The 16,690-nt window shown below is 31.6% G+C and overlaps 1 protein-coding gene and 1 long non-coding RNA gene across 2 annotated transcripts in view; both read right to left on the bottom strand.

Annotated features, from left to right (window-relative positions):
* Window positions 1–16,690, bottom strand: part of LOC126750177 (uncharacterized) — a 226,461-nt gene that overhangs the window by 90,276 nt on the left and 119,495 nt on the right. The gene's annotated exons all lie outside the window — the stretch shown is intronic.
* On the bottom strand, window positions 12,524–13,278 carry LOC126750178 (uncharacterized). The gene is made up of 3 exons (XR_007665632.1): window positions 13,207–13,278; window positions 12,791–12,856; window positions 12,524–12,735 (listed from the first exon to the last, which is right to left on the bottom strand). It is a non-coding gene; the product is annotated as an uncharacterized LOC126750178 (long non-coding RNA).

Here is a 16,690-nt window from a genome sequence, read left to right on the forward strand (position 1 = left end):
ACTGTTCAACAGAGGGCAGAGACCTAGATTAAATCAATTGATCTACTTACAAAAAAAATAAGACTAAAAGGGTAGTTTTTCCAACCAGAGCACTGGAAAATTCTGACTCATGAGTTCACTCACTCACTCACAAGTTTTTGTGGACCCCCCTCTACAACAGGATGCTCACATAAATTATGTTGCTTCCAAAGTATCAAATAATTTGCTTTTATTTAAAAATCATAAGAAGATAAATCTTTAAATTCATAATCCATGAAGAAGTTCACCAACGACAAAAACGAAATAGGGTTGTTCCAATCTACTGATGTCCAAAGAGGTGTCAAACGGATCCAGATTATCAATTTATCAAATTTTTCAACTCAGTTCTACAGGAACTTAAAAATCTGAATTACTGCAAATTCTATTCATTTAAAGAGTTTTTTTCACATTTTTCGTACTTAATGTCAAAAATTGTGTTAGTGCCTATATTTTAAAATTACTAAATTTATATTTTGGTTCATAGTCTTATTCTATTTTTTATATTGACGTATGTAAGCATTTTTAACGTAAAGAACATGAGTAAACAACTTGAATTGAAATTTGAAACTAACACATGCTTCAAATAAAACTTTGCAGTAAAAAAATTAAATTAGAATAAATTTATTTTTTCATGAATATATGTAAAAGGATACTAATAATTTTATGCAAAAAGTAAGCCATTTATTAACTTACTAATAACATTTTTTAATAACCGTTAAATTGTATTAGTTAAAAAAAAACAAATTGAAATATAACCCAATACAATTTTTTTAAACTTAATACAGAGAACTCATCAATTAAGACTTGTCAGTTAAAGTTGTTTAAGCTCCCTTTATAAAAAAAGGATTTGAGGCTTTAGCCTCAATCCAAAAAAAACATCGTGGATTATTTAGGTTAACTTTATTAAGCTGAAATTGTTGTGCTAAATGCTATTTAAATAGATTTTACTAAGTGATGCAGATTGCTTCTAAAAGCAACTGTATTTTAATTTTTAATTGATTTAAAAGTTAGTCCGTGGATATTTAAATAAAAATTAAAAGTAAACTTTTTTACATGAAAGTTCTTATTTAAATAAATAATAATCCTTAAAGGGCTGTAAACTTGCTAAATATTAAATTAGTGCTGAAAAAATAATGAATCTGCATTTGACATAAATATTTTTTTAAGAAATTCATTCATATTATATATATTGGTTATAATCAAAAGCTGTAATTATTGAGAAAACTCAACTTTAACTAAGTAACGTAGGGAAATTTGTAAGGTAAAAAACTTAATAAAAAAATATTCTAGGTATATATTACTCACATCCCAGACACAAATAATATGAATGGTTACAAATAATAGTTAAATCGTATAAGGTTTAAAATAGTTTTTATTGATTCCTAACTTAGCAATATAATAAATAGCGCTTAAATTCCTAAACGTAAAATGACATGCTTAATAAGCTTAGCGGAATATTGATTTTTAATTTTTGCAAATAATAGCATAATTTAGTCGAATAAACTGATAATTCGTAACAGCGTCGTTCTATTGTCATCACAAATTAACATTAATTATTTGTCTCCTTGTCAGGCAAAATTAGTTTATCTCCATTTTAATGAGAGTCAATTGATACCATCAAACCAGTTTTTATTTTGAGTCGGAAAATATATATTTCGATAAATATGCCGATTATTTTTTGTACGTCTATTTTGCCATTAATGAAATTTCTTATTGTATTGTAATTTAAAGTGAAAAGAAAAAAAAACTATAATTTATTACTCATTTAATTATTTTAATTAAACCCGTCAGCATTATTTTATTTGAACTTAATATAAAAAATATTAATTAAGGCATATCAATTAAAATTGTTTAAACTCCATTCATAAAGCAGAGTTTTCTGTTTTAAAATAAATATACAAAAGAAACGCTAGAGGATTAATTTAATTTAAATTGTCTTGTTTATTAAGCCAAAGCTATAAAATAACGTTTTAATTATTACTAAAAATCAACAACCCTTTTTTGTATATTTCAATTTTTTAATATAGCTCCTTTTTTTGGTAGATCATCTTGCCATTTAAAAAAAAGGTATATTTTATAATAAGATATTAATAAAATATTAAATTATAAAAATAAAGACATTAGTATTCCTAAATAAGCACAAAATAATCATATAACCCAATATGACTGCCGTTAAGGTTAATGCATATATTTAAAATCTATTTTAATAAATTATAATAAAGGATGCAGGGTGCCTTTAAAAACAATCGTATTTTAAGTTTTAATAGAATTTAATTTTAAAACTTAATCCGATTTCTATTTAAAGAAGATTAAATTAAAATTAGACTTTTTACGAGAAAGTAATATTTCCTGAAGGACTTTAAACTCGCTGAATATTGTATTAAAGCTGGAAAAATAGACTATTTAAAACGGGGTTTTGAGCAAATTCACCATTTTACATTAATTTTTAATTAGAAATTGAAGTTATTGGGAGAATCTCTCAATTTAAATTTTTAGGTCAGTCATAAATTGTGTACTTCTATTTATAGTATAATCAAAACCTGCAAAAGTATGGGTTTCATTGCCCAAGGTATGGAGATTGAGTAATCCCTCATTAAAAAGTACTTTCAATTTCCTATGCGTTGCTACGTAGTTTTTAAAAATCAATCCACTCTTTTACTAAATATGGAGCTTTAGAAGCGCCAGCAACACGATTGACGAAAAATAGAATCATCCATTTAATTTTACTTCAAAAATTCCGTATTGGTTAAAATAAATTCCTTTAAAAGAATGCACTTTAATAACAGTAACAACTATTCAGTCACATGCGAATAAAGAAACCCCGATAGAATGGGTAAATCTGACAATACAGTGTTACAAAATTTATTTTACAAGCTGTAATTGCAATTTATGCATGTAGTTTTAAAAGTTTTTCACACGCATTCATTTTAATTAAGAAACGGTCAAGCCACTATTCTTGCACTTGGCCAATCTCACTTAGGACTTGTCGAGGCATCATTTCACGTTAATTAGTAAAATTTACCTGTCTTGACCTTAATCATCGAACCTAAAATGGAACTTAGAAATAGAAAAAAAATGGTTAGCATTTTTATCGGCCAACAAATATGCGACGGATACAAAAGATAAATAAGCCCGCAAAAAATTGCTGACTATAATGAATTTCTTCGTACAAAAACAAGATGATACAAAACTTTTGAATCTACGTATGTACATTAATCATAATATACAAATTTTTAGTGGGATACATGTTGTGAATTCTACCGCTTACAGTTACCATTAAATCAATGAACGTAACTTCAATGCCCATTCTCCAACGAAAAGATTAAGATTCCCGGTGGAAGGATCAGTGATCTTACATCTACTCTTTCCGCAAGTGATCTTATACTGCAAAGGATTAATAATATCTTCAAACGCAGACTGCATCATGTGCTTTATTCAGTCGTAATCGTAGTCTTCATTCGGAGTACCGACATATAGACTGTAAGTCTATATGTTAGTACTCTCAAAGATTGACTGGAAGTTTTGCCACTCCCGATTTTGTAATAAAGCAGTAATTAAAACTGCTGAAGAGTGTTTGACCATTTGAAATCAGAACTTTAATATCAATTTCACGATTGTCAGGTAGATGATTCAGTAAATTTATTTTTTTTATATTATAATTCATAACGAATTTTTACAGACTGATTATTTCCTAAGCTTTTGGCAACAATACTAGCTTATCACCAAGGTCAATCACCAAGATTCTTGATGAAAGCAAAAATCCTAATATAGTCTGCATAAAGTAATATTTTGGAGAAAGTTGAACATTTTATAATATTTAAATAGATTATAAAAAATAAGGATCACAAGTGGGAAACTTGAGGTAACTGGATACCTGCAGGACTGGTGGCCATGTGCAGCGACATACTGGAATCAATTAAAAATTGCCAAGCACCGAAGGAGATCTCCATGAACTCCCACTCTGACAAGTTTCTGTAATAAAGTATTATGATCAACTTTGTCAAAGGTTTTGCTGCAATCGGTGTACACTTGCATCTGACAATTTATTAAACAGAGTATATATTCCGAAGAAACAACTAAGTTGGAATCAATTGATCCCTTGGGAAAAAACCGTGCTGCTCAGTGATAATTATATGTTTTAGAAAATGAATCAATTTATCATAAATATCAAGTTTACTTATTAGTCATATTAGCCATCTTTCACTTGGGGCAACTGAAAGACTGATTTTTTAACACCATTATGATATAATATAATGACATGATTTAATACTGCTCCAACTCCATAACTACTTGAATCACAAGTAACAAAAATTGGCGATCTTGAATCATAATACGTAAAAACGTGTCAAATTAATAAATCTTTACTTAATCAAATGTCTTCACTTTTCTCTGACCAATCCTTGGCGACAACATAAAGAAAAATTTATATAATTGTTCAGAAGACCTTAGCAGGATTTTAGATTTATAACAATATCGCTAAACTTAATGAGCAGATTGTATACCTTGAATTTTTTTCTCTGTAGAATAAAACACCTCTATCACATGACCTAAAAACTCCACACTGGCCTTAAATAATTGTTGTCACTCTTACTGAACCTTTTAAGGTTAAAAACAGTGAAATATTTATTTCCATTTAAACAAGCGTAAAGTTCCTCAGAGAGAGGCAAACCGCAGTGTTTGGCATGTAAAGCTGAATTTATGTTTTTCACAATCTACACAAATCCTAATATCTGAGCTGTTTTTCTTTGAGACAATTACTATTGCTCAATTACAAAAAGAGACGTTTATTATTATACACGATCACTATATGTCGTCATGCTATACATGACATGACATGACACATCATATGCTTTATGGAAGACAAGTTTTGCTTCTTCCCTTAGATTGAACTATACTTGATTCACTAAAACATGATTTGTTATCAAAAACATCTTTAACGTCTTCTTTTAATGACAAAATTAGACTTTTGATTTTTGAGTCAATATCTGACATGTGTTTATCTAATGACCCTTTTCGCACTTTCTTTTTACACGCAAATTCTGTGATATATTTAAATAAATACTGTTTCTTTGTCAAAACCACACGAACTTAATAAATATACCTGGACTGCCAATCCAATGAAAAGTAAATGACCACTACTAGGTGGCCACCATTTTGCGTGATTCTGCCTTTTCGATGTTGGTCACTCTGACAAATTTCAGTTGTGCCAATTGTAGGGAAACAACACAATTAAGGTTTTTGAGAGGTTATGTTTACGAATACAAAATTGAAAGTTAAGAATTAAAGATAGTTGCGTTAAATCTGTGATTTTTCTTGTACTTCTTTAATAATTTTGTTAAAATTTATGAAAGAAAATAATCCTCACCTGAAATGAGACAAAGTTTTAATTAACTTGGGATAGATGCATGCACTTTAAAATATTTGTTTTATTATTCTGATAATCTTGAATCTTATTATAAATCTAAAGTTAAACTTAAATCCTATAAATCCTAATACCACGAAAATGATAGCAATCTAGTACTGGGATTCTAAAATTACGATTCGACACGATTACCCGATTTGACTGATTCTAAATAAAATTTTCAATCGTGAGTGTCTTGCGGATTGCCTAGTTTTTAACGATTTGTCGACGACACGCTTGGGTATATCGTATGCACCAGATGATATAGCTTCTTCCTTATTTAATACGTGCATATTGTGTCGGTATCCTTTTTTAAACGTATTTGTTTCATTGATTGTTTACCAATAGACACACCATATAGTTTTCATTTATATATCAAGAAGCTTTCTTAAACACAACAACTAATAGATCTAATTCGACCCTAGGTCAGTCGTTGGATCCATAAAATTGCTGAAATTATTGACAATCACCTTGCTGACCGATTCATTAATTTTCCAAATATAAGAGATGAGAGACAAATTAATAAATTAACATTTATGGAAAGATCAAATTTCTCTGGTGTTATAGGTCCTATTGATTGCATCCATGTTGCCATATTAAAACCAAAAGTGGATGAACATGACAAGTTTTTGAGATTTTTAATGAATTCAATTATTATTTCCCAACGAGTGATCGTGTCGAGTCGTGATTTTAGAATCCCAATGATGGTTTAAAAACAATGTCAGTAAAAAATATTTATTTAGTTCGTGACAGGTCACTCGTCAAACGTCAGCGCCGTCAGCGTCATTACCGTTATTTATTATATTTTTTGTTGGCAACACTAAAAATGTTCAGAGTGACCAACATTAAAAGAAAACAACCACTATAAAAATGGCGGCCACCAGGCAGTGGTCATTTTTGGGTATCATGGCCATATGCATTAGCAATCCAGGTATATATAGAATAAATTATCAAAAGAGCGAATGATTTAAAAAAAAATACAGTGAAGAACGTAAAGGTGAGGTTGCACGGATTTTTTTTTAAATTGATTTTTGATTATGTTTTCAGTAACTTTTTTGTTTATTGTATTTTCTCTTGGGAAAATGTCTGCCCTTTATAAACGTTTTCAGGGCGAAATTAATTTGTATTTTGTTACGATCTAGATCGAATTGAGACTCAAAACGTTTTGAAACGCCGTGTAAGGCGCTTACTCGACAACCTGACAGATCACACGTCCGCGTCATCCTTCACCCAGTAAACAGTCTTCAGCCTAGTAGCAGAGCCATTAAACTAGCAAGTCCAAGTCCAACCTGACAGATGTAAACTTAAGGAACGTTTATATTTCGCACGTTGCTTAGTATAATGTTAAGGCGCATTCATAATATACATGTTTAATTTTATTTCTTATAGAACATTTTTTTTAACTTGGATATGTGTGTTTTTTCTTTGATACTTTTTTGTTCCTATAATTGTATTATTATTACAATTGCTTCTGGTCATTGTAATATTGTACTAATATGTACAGGGTGGCCAAATAAGAATGCGAGGTACTGTATCTGGGAAACTATTCATCGTAGAAGCTTGCGATAAAAAAATTTATTACTAAAATGGCCAAGAGAATGACCTGGAAAATATTTTCAAGTTTATAAAATGGCCGCTAGGGGGAGCAACTGCAATCTTGAAATCTAGAAAACTGATGTTTCTGTAAATTTTGCTGAATTAACCTAACAAAAAAATAGCTGATTATTAAAGTAGAGACTAATCCGAACCTTTTTTATTTGAATAGTTTTGCTGTATCTCTAAGAATAAAGTGGTGGGGGGTGTTCAAAAGTTGGCTTAAAATACACCCTGTATACTAAAAACGCCTTAGCCGATTTTATCAAACTTGGGGTAGTTGAAAAGAGCTATTATTAAGCTACGAATATTATTATATTTCATGTTTTTTTAGTTTTACATCTCGCCGCCAGAGGGCTTTTTTCGGCTTTCTGACACAAATGACTAATTTTCTCAAAAAACTTAAATGCGTTGATATGATTTTTTTTTCATAGAAAAATAGCTAAATGATGTCCAAATAATCTTGCGAAAACCGCAACTCGATATCTTGTTCCTAACCTAAAATATAGGCCAAAGAATAGTTTATACCCTTAAATTTTAATTTTTTTATACTAATTATTTTGGAATTTTTTAAAATTCACTACTTTTGAAAACAAAATTTACCATTTTTGAAAATATTACCTAATATCACTAAAAGGTAAGTATTAATAATGCTTATATCAAAAATCAGACCTATTTTATGTTATATATTCACTATGGATATAATACGAAAAAAATAATTATTAGAAAGCAGGCCATGGAATGCAACAAAACAAATATCTACTCAAATTATAAACATTTCTCAAATTGTCAATAGTAAGTTGTCATAAGTTTTACGTTCTTGAGCATTTTTTGTTTTTGCAAAATGCGTTTTACGAACGATGAAGCTGTTGATATGCTTGCGGTTTATTTTGAATGTCTTCAAAATGCTGGAGTAGCAAAAAGAGTTTATGCTGCTCGATATCCAAATCGTCCTTGCGATATTAGATTTTTTCCCCGATTAGTGGCGAACTTACGAGCCAATGGTAGTTTTCGGCCTAGGTTTCAACGGCCAAAAATTATAAGAAATGTGGACAATATTAACAGCGTACTGAGATATATTGAAGGAAATCCTCATGTTAGCACAAGAGCATTATCCCTTGAATTAGGCATATCAAGAACAACGAATCAAAATATTTTGAAGGCCAATAGGTAAATTCTAATAGCCATCGCCATATATGGATTTATTTAAGTTCAGCTTTTTTTTTAATATATTTATAAAATGCACCCATATCATGTTAATTTACATCAGGCAATGGAAAAAGTAGACTTTGACCGTAGGTTGGACTATTGCCATTGGATATTAGGCATGATACGCGAGGACAGAGATTTTTTATTTAAAATTCTTTGGACCGATGAAGCCACATTTAATAGTGACGGTAGAGTCAACCTGCATAACATGCATTATTCGTCTGCAGAAAATCCGCATTGGTTGCGTGAAGTTCAGCACCAAGGGCGCTGGAGTGGTGTGGTATACTTGGAGGCAACATTATTGGACCATATTTTTTTGAGCAATCTCTAAATGGCAGTGTTTTTTTCGACTTTTTGGTAAATCAATTACCGTTGTTGCTGGAAGATGTGCTACTAGAAGTCCGGCAAAATTTGTTTTTGCAGTTGGATGGTTGTCCAGCACATTTTGCTAGGAATGTGCGAGAGCATATTAATAACATTTTTCAACAGCGGTGGACTGGAAGAGGAAGCCTGTTTCCATGACCTCCGCGATCCCTAGACTTAACCTGTCTTGATTTCTATTTATGGGGGCGGTTAAAGGACATTGTATTTCAGACTCAGCCTACGACTAGAGAAGATATGAAAAACCGCATTCGTAATGCAATACATACCATACCGAGAGCCGAAATTGAAGCTGCAGTTCTATCTACCCATGAGAGGCTTCAGCAATGCATAGAGCGTGATGGTCAGCATTTCGAGCATTTACGGGGGCATTAAAACCCTTTCTTTTTAAAATCGGTCCTTTATAGGGCCACAACTTACATTATAAAAGAAATTCGAAATAAATTATTTTGTAGTTTTTTTCCATATAAAATTTTCTTTCCAATTAAATTTTAGGTTAGGATGAAGATATTAAGATGCGATTTTCGTAAGCATATTTAAGCGTCATTAAGCTATTTTTTTGTATAAAAAAATTTATACCATTGCATTTAAGTTTTTTGAGAAAATTAGTCATTTGTGTCAGAAAGCCGAAAAAAGCCCTCTAGCGGTGATCTTTAATGATCAGCTATTTTTTTGTTAGGTTAATTCAGCAAAATTTACAGAAACATCAGTTTTCTAGATTCAAGATTGCAGTTGCGCCCCCTAGCGGCCATTTTAGAAACTTGAAAATATTTTCCAGGTCATTCTCTTGGCCATTTTAGTAATAAATTTTTTCTATCGCAAGCTTCTACGATGAATAGTTTCCCAGATACAGTACCTCGCATTCTTATTTGGCCACCCTGTACATTATAATAATGTAATATAAACTATTTAAAGCTTAACTAGCTCCTATATTTTTCTATTCGAGTGTTAATCTGGTAACAGGATAAAAACTACATTTGCGAAATATGACCTATAAATATTAAATATACAAGAAAATCCAGGCATAACTCAATCTTATTAAACCATATACTTATAACAACAAAATATTGATATTATCCTTTTGGTTTTTTATTCGATACATCACCAAAAAAATTAATCTCAAGAATATGACCTTGCCTATCTCCCGAATGCCAAACAAAAGAAAATAGATACTTCCATTTAAAACCAATTAGGCTCAGCTTATAACCGAGCTTCCGCAAAAAAAATGTAGCCCATCTCCCGGAGTAATCAGAAAACTCATTTAAGCAGGTTTCAATTAAGTTTTTCTTTTGTTTCATAGCACGGCAAGTGATTGCTCGCATCTGACCGACGCGAGGGGGATTTATCCAGCCTTTTTACTTATTTTAGGGAAGGAAATCCATTTAATTCGTGTTAAGGCATCTGAGTAATCATATTTCGTGATAGCTAAAACGAATATTCCCGAGCATATAATTTTGCGAGTAATGATTTCTAAATAATATTCCTATTAAGATTTTTTTCGCCCTTTTGATTCTTTTTTTGTTTTTAAGTCACCACATAGCATTTTTCATAATTAAGCCAATAACTGTTCGAAAAGCACGACCTCGCGAAAAGCAAACTTCATCATTCCTCGGCCGACAGGAGTAAAATGAAAAGTCCGTACAACCTTTCAGACACAAATTTCCCAAAAGAGAAATCGGACGCAAAGTAATTACCGGGATCGGAAGATATGAATCAGTTTATTTACCTCGTGCAATAAGCAGAAAATTAATTAGGAAACATCATTCAATCCAGGCCTGGTTCTCCTCTCGACTCCCGAGGCCCGGGGAGGAAATTGATTATCGAGATAAGGCAATTAGTAATTATAAATACCGAGAGGGTAAATCGGTTGAAAAATGTTTAGGATTTGTCAATTTTGCAAATTATTATTTAATATCGATGTTTAGGTAAGGATTTTGTGATTAATTTTTTTAATTTGCCTTTTACATTAAGTTATGAAACAGTTTTTTTTTCCATATTTTAATTTATACAACCGGATTTAACAGAAGAAAACCAGTGTCAGAAAATAATTTAGTTTTAAGCCATTTTCCCAGATAGGACATTGGATGCAACAGACGAAAAACAATGAAAAGCACAAAGTCACAGACTCTTAAATGATGGTTAGATTTCTGAAATGTATAAAGGATTTGATTGTTTAGTTGAGTTCTTTGTACATAGATTGTGCCACTTTATTGTAATCTTTGTTTACTTAAATATTAGGTGTTTTGTGTATGTTATGGTAAGTTTTTGTTGAATTCTCCTGTTTTCGGGTTACATAATTTTAATTATTGTTTAGGTCTGATGATGCTCTAGTCGAGCGAAACATGTAACCTTCGTTATTTTATTAAATGTATTTGTGATGCTGTAGATTTCGTGTTTTTTACCTTTTATAAAAGTGTATGACCAGCATCTTTGGGATAGTGGATGAGTTTTTCGAGTTAAAATAATATCACACCTATTGGGAATCGAACCCGCGACAACAAGCTTACAAGCCAGAGACTATAACCTATGGGCTACCGGAACACTGAGGAAAAGTTCAAAACATTTGTTGTTAAGCCAAGGCATTTTAACACAATATTAAACTTATTTCAGTTGGAAGAGATTATGTAAATATAAAATTGATTAAATAAGATTATTAAAAATAAGGTTGGGTTCAAAATTAAATACGTCGTTAACACAGACAAGAACAGGACTCTTCTTGGCTTTAATAATTTCCATCCTCTCCAGAAGGTCAAGCTTTTTCCCTTTAGGGCATTCATGAAGTATTTCAGCTCCGACCTCTGGAGAAAAGTGATGTGTGGAAGCTAACAGGTGATTCGCAAACGCTGACTTTGTATCACGGACGTCTGTATTTTTAAATTTCTCAAACAACGCTACATGTTCTTTAACGCGTGTAGAAATTTTTCTTCCCGATTGGCCAATATATACAGCGTCACAATCCTCACATTTCAAAGAGTAAACCCCTGATTTCGAAAAGACATTTGCCTTGTCTATCATGCTCACTAACTGTTTTTTTAAATTATTCGCGGTTTTGAAAGCGATTTTGATATTAGAGGTCTTAAAAAATTTAGCTAAATTTAATGAAATTGAGCCGAAAAAGGACAAAGATCTAAAGGACTTTTTGTCGTCTTTCTCATGAAGAACGTTGTAAGTCAACCTATATTTATTTAAGAACTTAAAGTATAATTTGTTAATTAAGTAAAGTGGGAATCCATTATTAAAAGCTTTATGTTTTACAATATTAAGCTCTTTAGCAAACGCTTCCTTTGACAGGGCGATTTTAAAAAGTCTGTAAAAGAAAGAATTGAAGGAGGCAAATTTGTATGGATAGGGAGAAATAGACGCGTATTGAATGACATTATCAGTAGTTGTGGGTTTACGATATATTTCAAATATTAGTTTATTATTGAGTCTTTCTATAAGGAGGTCTAGGAATGGCAGTTTGCCATTTTGTTCTTCCTCAATGGTAAAAGAAATCTTTGGGTGCAAAGAATTCACAAAACGAAGAAAATTTGTCAAATCTTCTTTCTCCCAGAATATATGATTGGCATATTATTCATTTATGCCAGAAATTTCTCAGATCTCATTTATGCATACGTTGATTTTTGGTCCATGTTAAAGGCTCGGCTTTTCTTTTTCTAGATTTTCTTCTACATCCCTGCTCTACTATTTCATTACACGCAGGTAAGGTTTCATCCTCTATAATTTCATTATCGGAATCAGAGGACGATGCCGACTGACTGTAGTTTGGGTCTTTTACAGAATCATCTTCGGATTCATCGGAGGAAGAATCAAAACTTGAAGAATCCGATGAAGTATGGCTAGATGACGACCTAGAGGTAGGAGACACTAAGGGGGACACCAAACGTTTAGAGATATGAACTAAAACAATATAATATAATATTTTTTTTAAGTTTATTTTCTTTGTCTGATGCAAAACGCATCAAAATTATCTTCAGTAGTGTTAACATCATTTTCTATATTCGTAACCGGCGTGTTATCTAAAAATTTATTTAGGTATAACAAACATAAAATAAGAACATATTATATTTTCGTTTGCCGCGGATATTGTATCAAGCAGTGTCCATTCCGATCCAGAGCTGTTCTTCTTTAAACTATAAAAAACGTTTTATAGTTTATTAAATAAAAATATAAATATAAGTTTGTTACCGAATACCAAGAGCAGAAAGCATTTTGTCACCTCGGTAGGATGCCATTCCAATCAAAAATCTAAAACTAAACCAAGTTAAGATTAGAGCAAAAATTTAATTTATACTGACACAAATCTTAAAATTTACTCATAATGACATAACTTTATAGATCAAGGAAAATAATCATATTTTTTTTAACAAAATTCTATACTAGCACAACTATAAATATGTAGATATAAATCTAAATAAATGATAAAACTCCTAGGTGAATTTTGGCACAAAATAGCTATTAGTTACTCAAATTAATTCTAAAGTGACACAATCTTAACTTGTGCCACTTTTCATAATAATTGATTTTAAGTAACTTACAAAGTTTATAATCATAGTGGCACAATTTGTAAATGTGTCAGTACAGACTAAATAAATCTTACTTACCGACTCCAGAAATACCATCACAAATAAAATATGTCACTTTTGCTCTCACAATTATACACGCCAGTTCGAAATTTGCACCTAGACTAAACTTGTGCCGGTTTAGTCGGTACAAAAGCGGAAAACAGAGAAAAAAGTTATTGTGACACAACGCCATCTCTCGGGTTTAAACGCCACTAAATTTGTGCCTATTTAGATTGAATTATAAAATGAAACTTTTTATTTTTAAATCTGCTATTAACCCAAAATAGCGATTTGTCGAATTGTGCCATTATAGAACTCGGTGAGCGATATATTGAATGAAAAATTGGAAAGTCGATATGACATCATTGTGAACTCAAACAACCTCGCCTATGGTTTACAGCTAGGCTGATCCGAGGCATTCAATTTTCTAAGTTCAGATGCTATGATTTATGTCTGAATACCATTTGAACTTTAATTTATTATTTTTGTCATAAATCTACTTTTATGGATGAGATCAATTTTGTGGATCAATTTTCATTTTTCTATTTTTGCATTTTATCATCTTGTTATATGTTTGAAAATATAATCACTGGTAAACAGGCATTTTGACGCAAGTGCTTCGGTATTGTATTACATGTATCAAAAACTCTAAAAAAAATAATAAAATAAAAATAAAATTTTACTGCAACAAGAATAAATTAATTTAGGCCGTGTCGCCCTAAACTCTGAAAAAATTGAAAAATATCCCCCGCTGCCAGCGTCAACTCTGTCCCCTCCCGGTTTATTTAAACAGTTTGCAATAACCGGGAGAAGAGTTCCCCAAGCTCGCTCGTAAAAACCGACATCCAACGGCCCGTGTACGTGTATCTCCTCCGTATATATACCAAAAGTTGTTCATGCGGGGCCTCCCCAAGAAAATTTCAGATTATGCCCCAAGGAGAGCTCTGAGACATGCACGGGAAACATCTTTTGCTCTTCCTGCAGCACCTACTCTTTGTCCTCCTTTTACAGGTCGATATTTCCTAAAACAATAAAGGGGCGTCTCCGTTAAACAATGTATTATTTAAAAACCAGGCGCCCGCATTGTCTTGTATAGGAATCCAGACGATTTCTTACTATGCCCCCGTGTGCCACTGTTGGAATATAAAAGTATTATTTAGAGATTTTTTTTTGCGTTTAAAAGCATGGAGTTGTGAAATAAAAGATGCGAAGAGGGGAGTGTTTGGTAAATCTTTGTCAAGTGCTGATGGTGCTGAATAATCTTTTAACTGGGAATCTGGGTCGAAGAAATGATTAAATCAAGAATATACATAGATATCACATTTATTATAATGTTCGTGTAACAAACAATATCAAATTTGGGGGAATTAATTAAGAGGCAATACAAGAACCAATTTCCATCTGAGTAAATTTATATAGCGAAAATACATTAGACGTAAGTCATTAAAAAAATCGTAAAAAGTTAATATAAAGAGATTTTCAAATAAAGTATCTCATATTATGGGGCAAAGTGAGAAAAGTTAATATATCTAGTTCTGCAAGGTCTTTAGCTAACAAACAAAATCCGAAACTTTACTTTTGAAGTCGGCTTGATGAAACTAACAAAATTAGAACTGAATGACTAGAGAAAAAAAACTATACTTACTAACATAATAATAAGTGTTACATTCAGAAGGAATAATTTTTTTAACATAATTTTTTGGCAATTCAAAAACTTATTAGTTTTTGAGAAACCTATTAATTCTATGTAGCGCAATTTCTTACAACTTGTAGCGTTTTATTTTTATTGGTTGCTTTATAATGTAATAATTTAATATTGTATGAAAATATATTGATCGCGACATCTAGTGTAAAGTCGGTTAATGACGTTGTAAAAAAATAAGAACTTCTAGATGGCGTTAGTTGTTCTTCGCTTTGAATTTAAGCAATATACTGGAATCAGGTTGTTTCTCTCTCTGACTGACGTGACATTTCTATCTGTCTGTCTTTGTCATTGGTCACGTAGGCCATGCTCAAGAATCAACTTTTTACGTATTCGCGTTTTCGATACCGGGCTGTTGTTGCCATTGTTTCACCTGTAATTTAAATACTTTCCCTTTTGGGATTAGATTAATTTCTCTGAATTGAATTAACCCTACAATGCATCACGTAGCATATCTGCTACATATAAAATATTGAAGAATTCTATTTTCATTAAATGTTTTATGATACACCTAAATGCATAGTGCAGCATACTATATACACACTTTAAATCGGGTTTCGCTTTGCTGGCAATAGATGGCGCAGCAAGTACAGAATTTTAATTCTAATGTCAGCTGTGTTGTTTTGGCGGTTGGTGTGTGTGTCTGACGTAGTAAATTTGTGTTTTTTTGAACATTTGAAGCGGTTTTGGCAGACAAACTCGATAAATTTGGTAAATTAGGTAAGTATTCAAACTATTTGTTATATCAGTGCGTATCCAGAATTCATAAAAATAAATTACCGGGTATTCTAATAAAATGTAGCAAATATGCTACAACATGCATTTTATGATTTTTTTTTTAATCTCAGGGCGATGGACAAAAAAAGGGATTTTCGAAAACCTTTGACAATCCAGGACTTGACGATGATCTGGAAGAATTGGACGAAGATAATTTAAGTGAAAACGTTGATAATTGCTTAGAATTGGCTGCTCAAAAGTTTCAAGATCCTGTGGATTACGCCAATTTGGACATTGAAAATACTCCAATTATTTTTGAGCATGAACTAGATGGTGTAGAACTAACCAATTCGAACGTTGAAAATAATAATGAGGCAGATATTGTCGACGAAATAATACCTGAGAATGAAGACGCGAACGGTACAGAAGAAAATATATTTACACTGGATAAAGACGCATTCAAATCTATTTGCTGGAAGCAAGCATCTTTTGAACAAAATGTTTAAGGTACAACATTTAGAGGTGATGAAAATCTTCCAACAAATATAATGGAGTTATCAACACCCTATCAGTTCTTCAGGTAAAACTAATAAGTCAATTATTCCTTTTGCAGTTTAGTATGTAATTTGTTGATATTTTTTTCAGATACTTTTTTACCGATGAGCTATTTGAGAAAATCACTGAAGAATCGAACCTCTACAGCAATCAAAAAAATATTTCGGCAAATATAACGACTGGAGAAATAAATCGATTTGAAAAAATTCGAGAACAATCGATTTGAAAAAATTCGTGAAATGCTTCACTTCAATGATAACACGAAAATGCTTCCTAAAGATCATGCGGATCATGATCGTCTGCATAAATTGAGGCCAGTTATCGACTCTTTAAACAAAACGTTCCAAACTGTTCCATTTGAAAAGTGTCTATCTATAGATGAGCAAATGTGTGCAACAAAGGCCCGACACTACATGAAACAGTACATGCCACTAAAGCCTCACAAGTGGGGCTATAAATTATATGTTTTATCTGGTGTTACGGGATATGCGTACCAATTTGAAATATACTCGGGCCAAGAAAATTTTGAGAAATATCGTTTTCCAAATG

This window comes from Anthonomus grandis, chromosome 2 (genome assembly GCF_022605725.1).
Source record: "Anthonomus grandis grandis chromosome 2, icAntGran1.3, whole genome shotgun sequence".
NCBI classification, from domain to species: domain Eukaryota; kingdom Metazoa; phylum Arthropoda; class Insecta; order Coleoptera; family Curculionidae; genus Anthonomus; species Anthonomus grandis.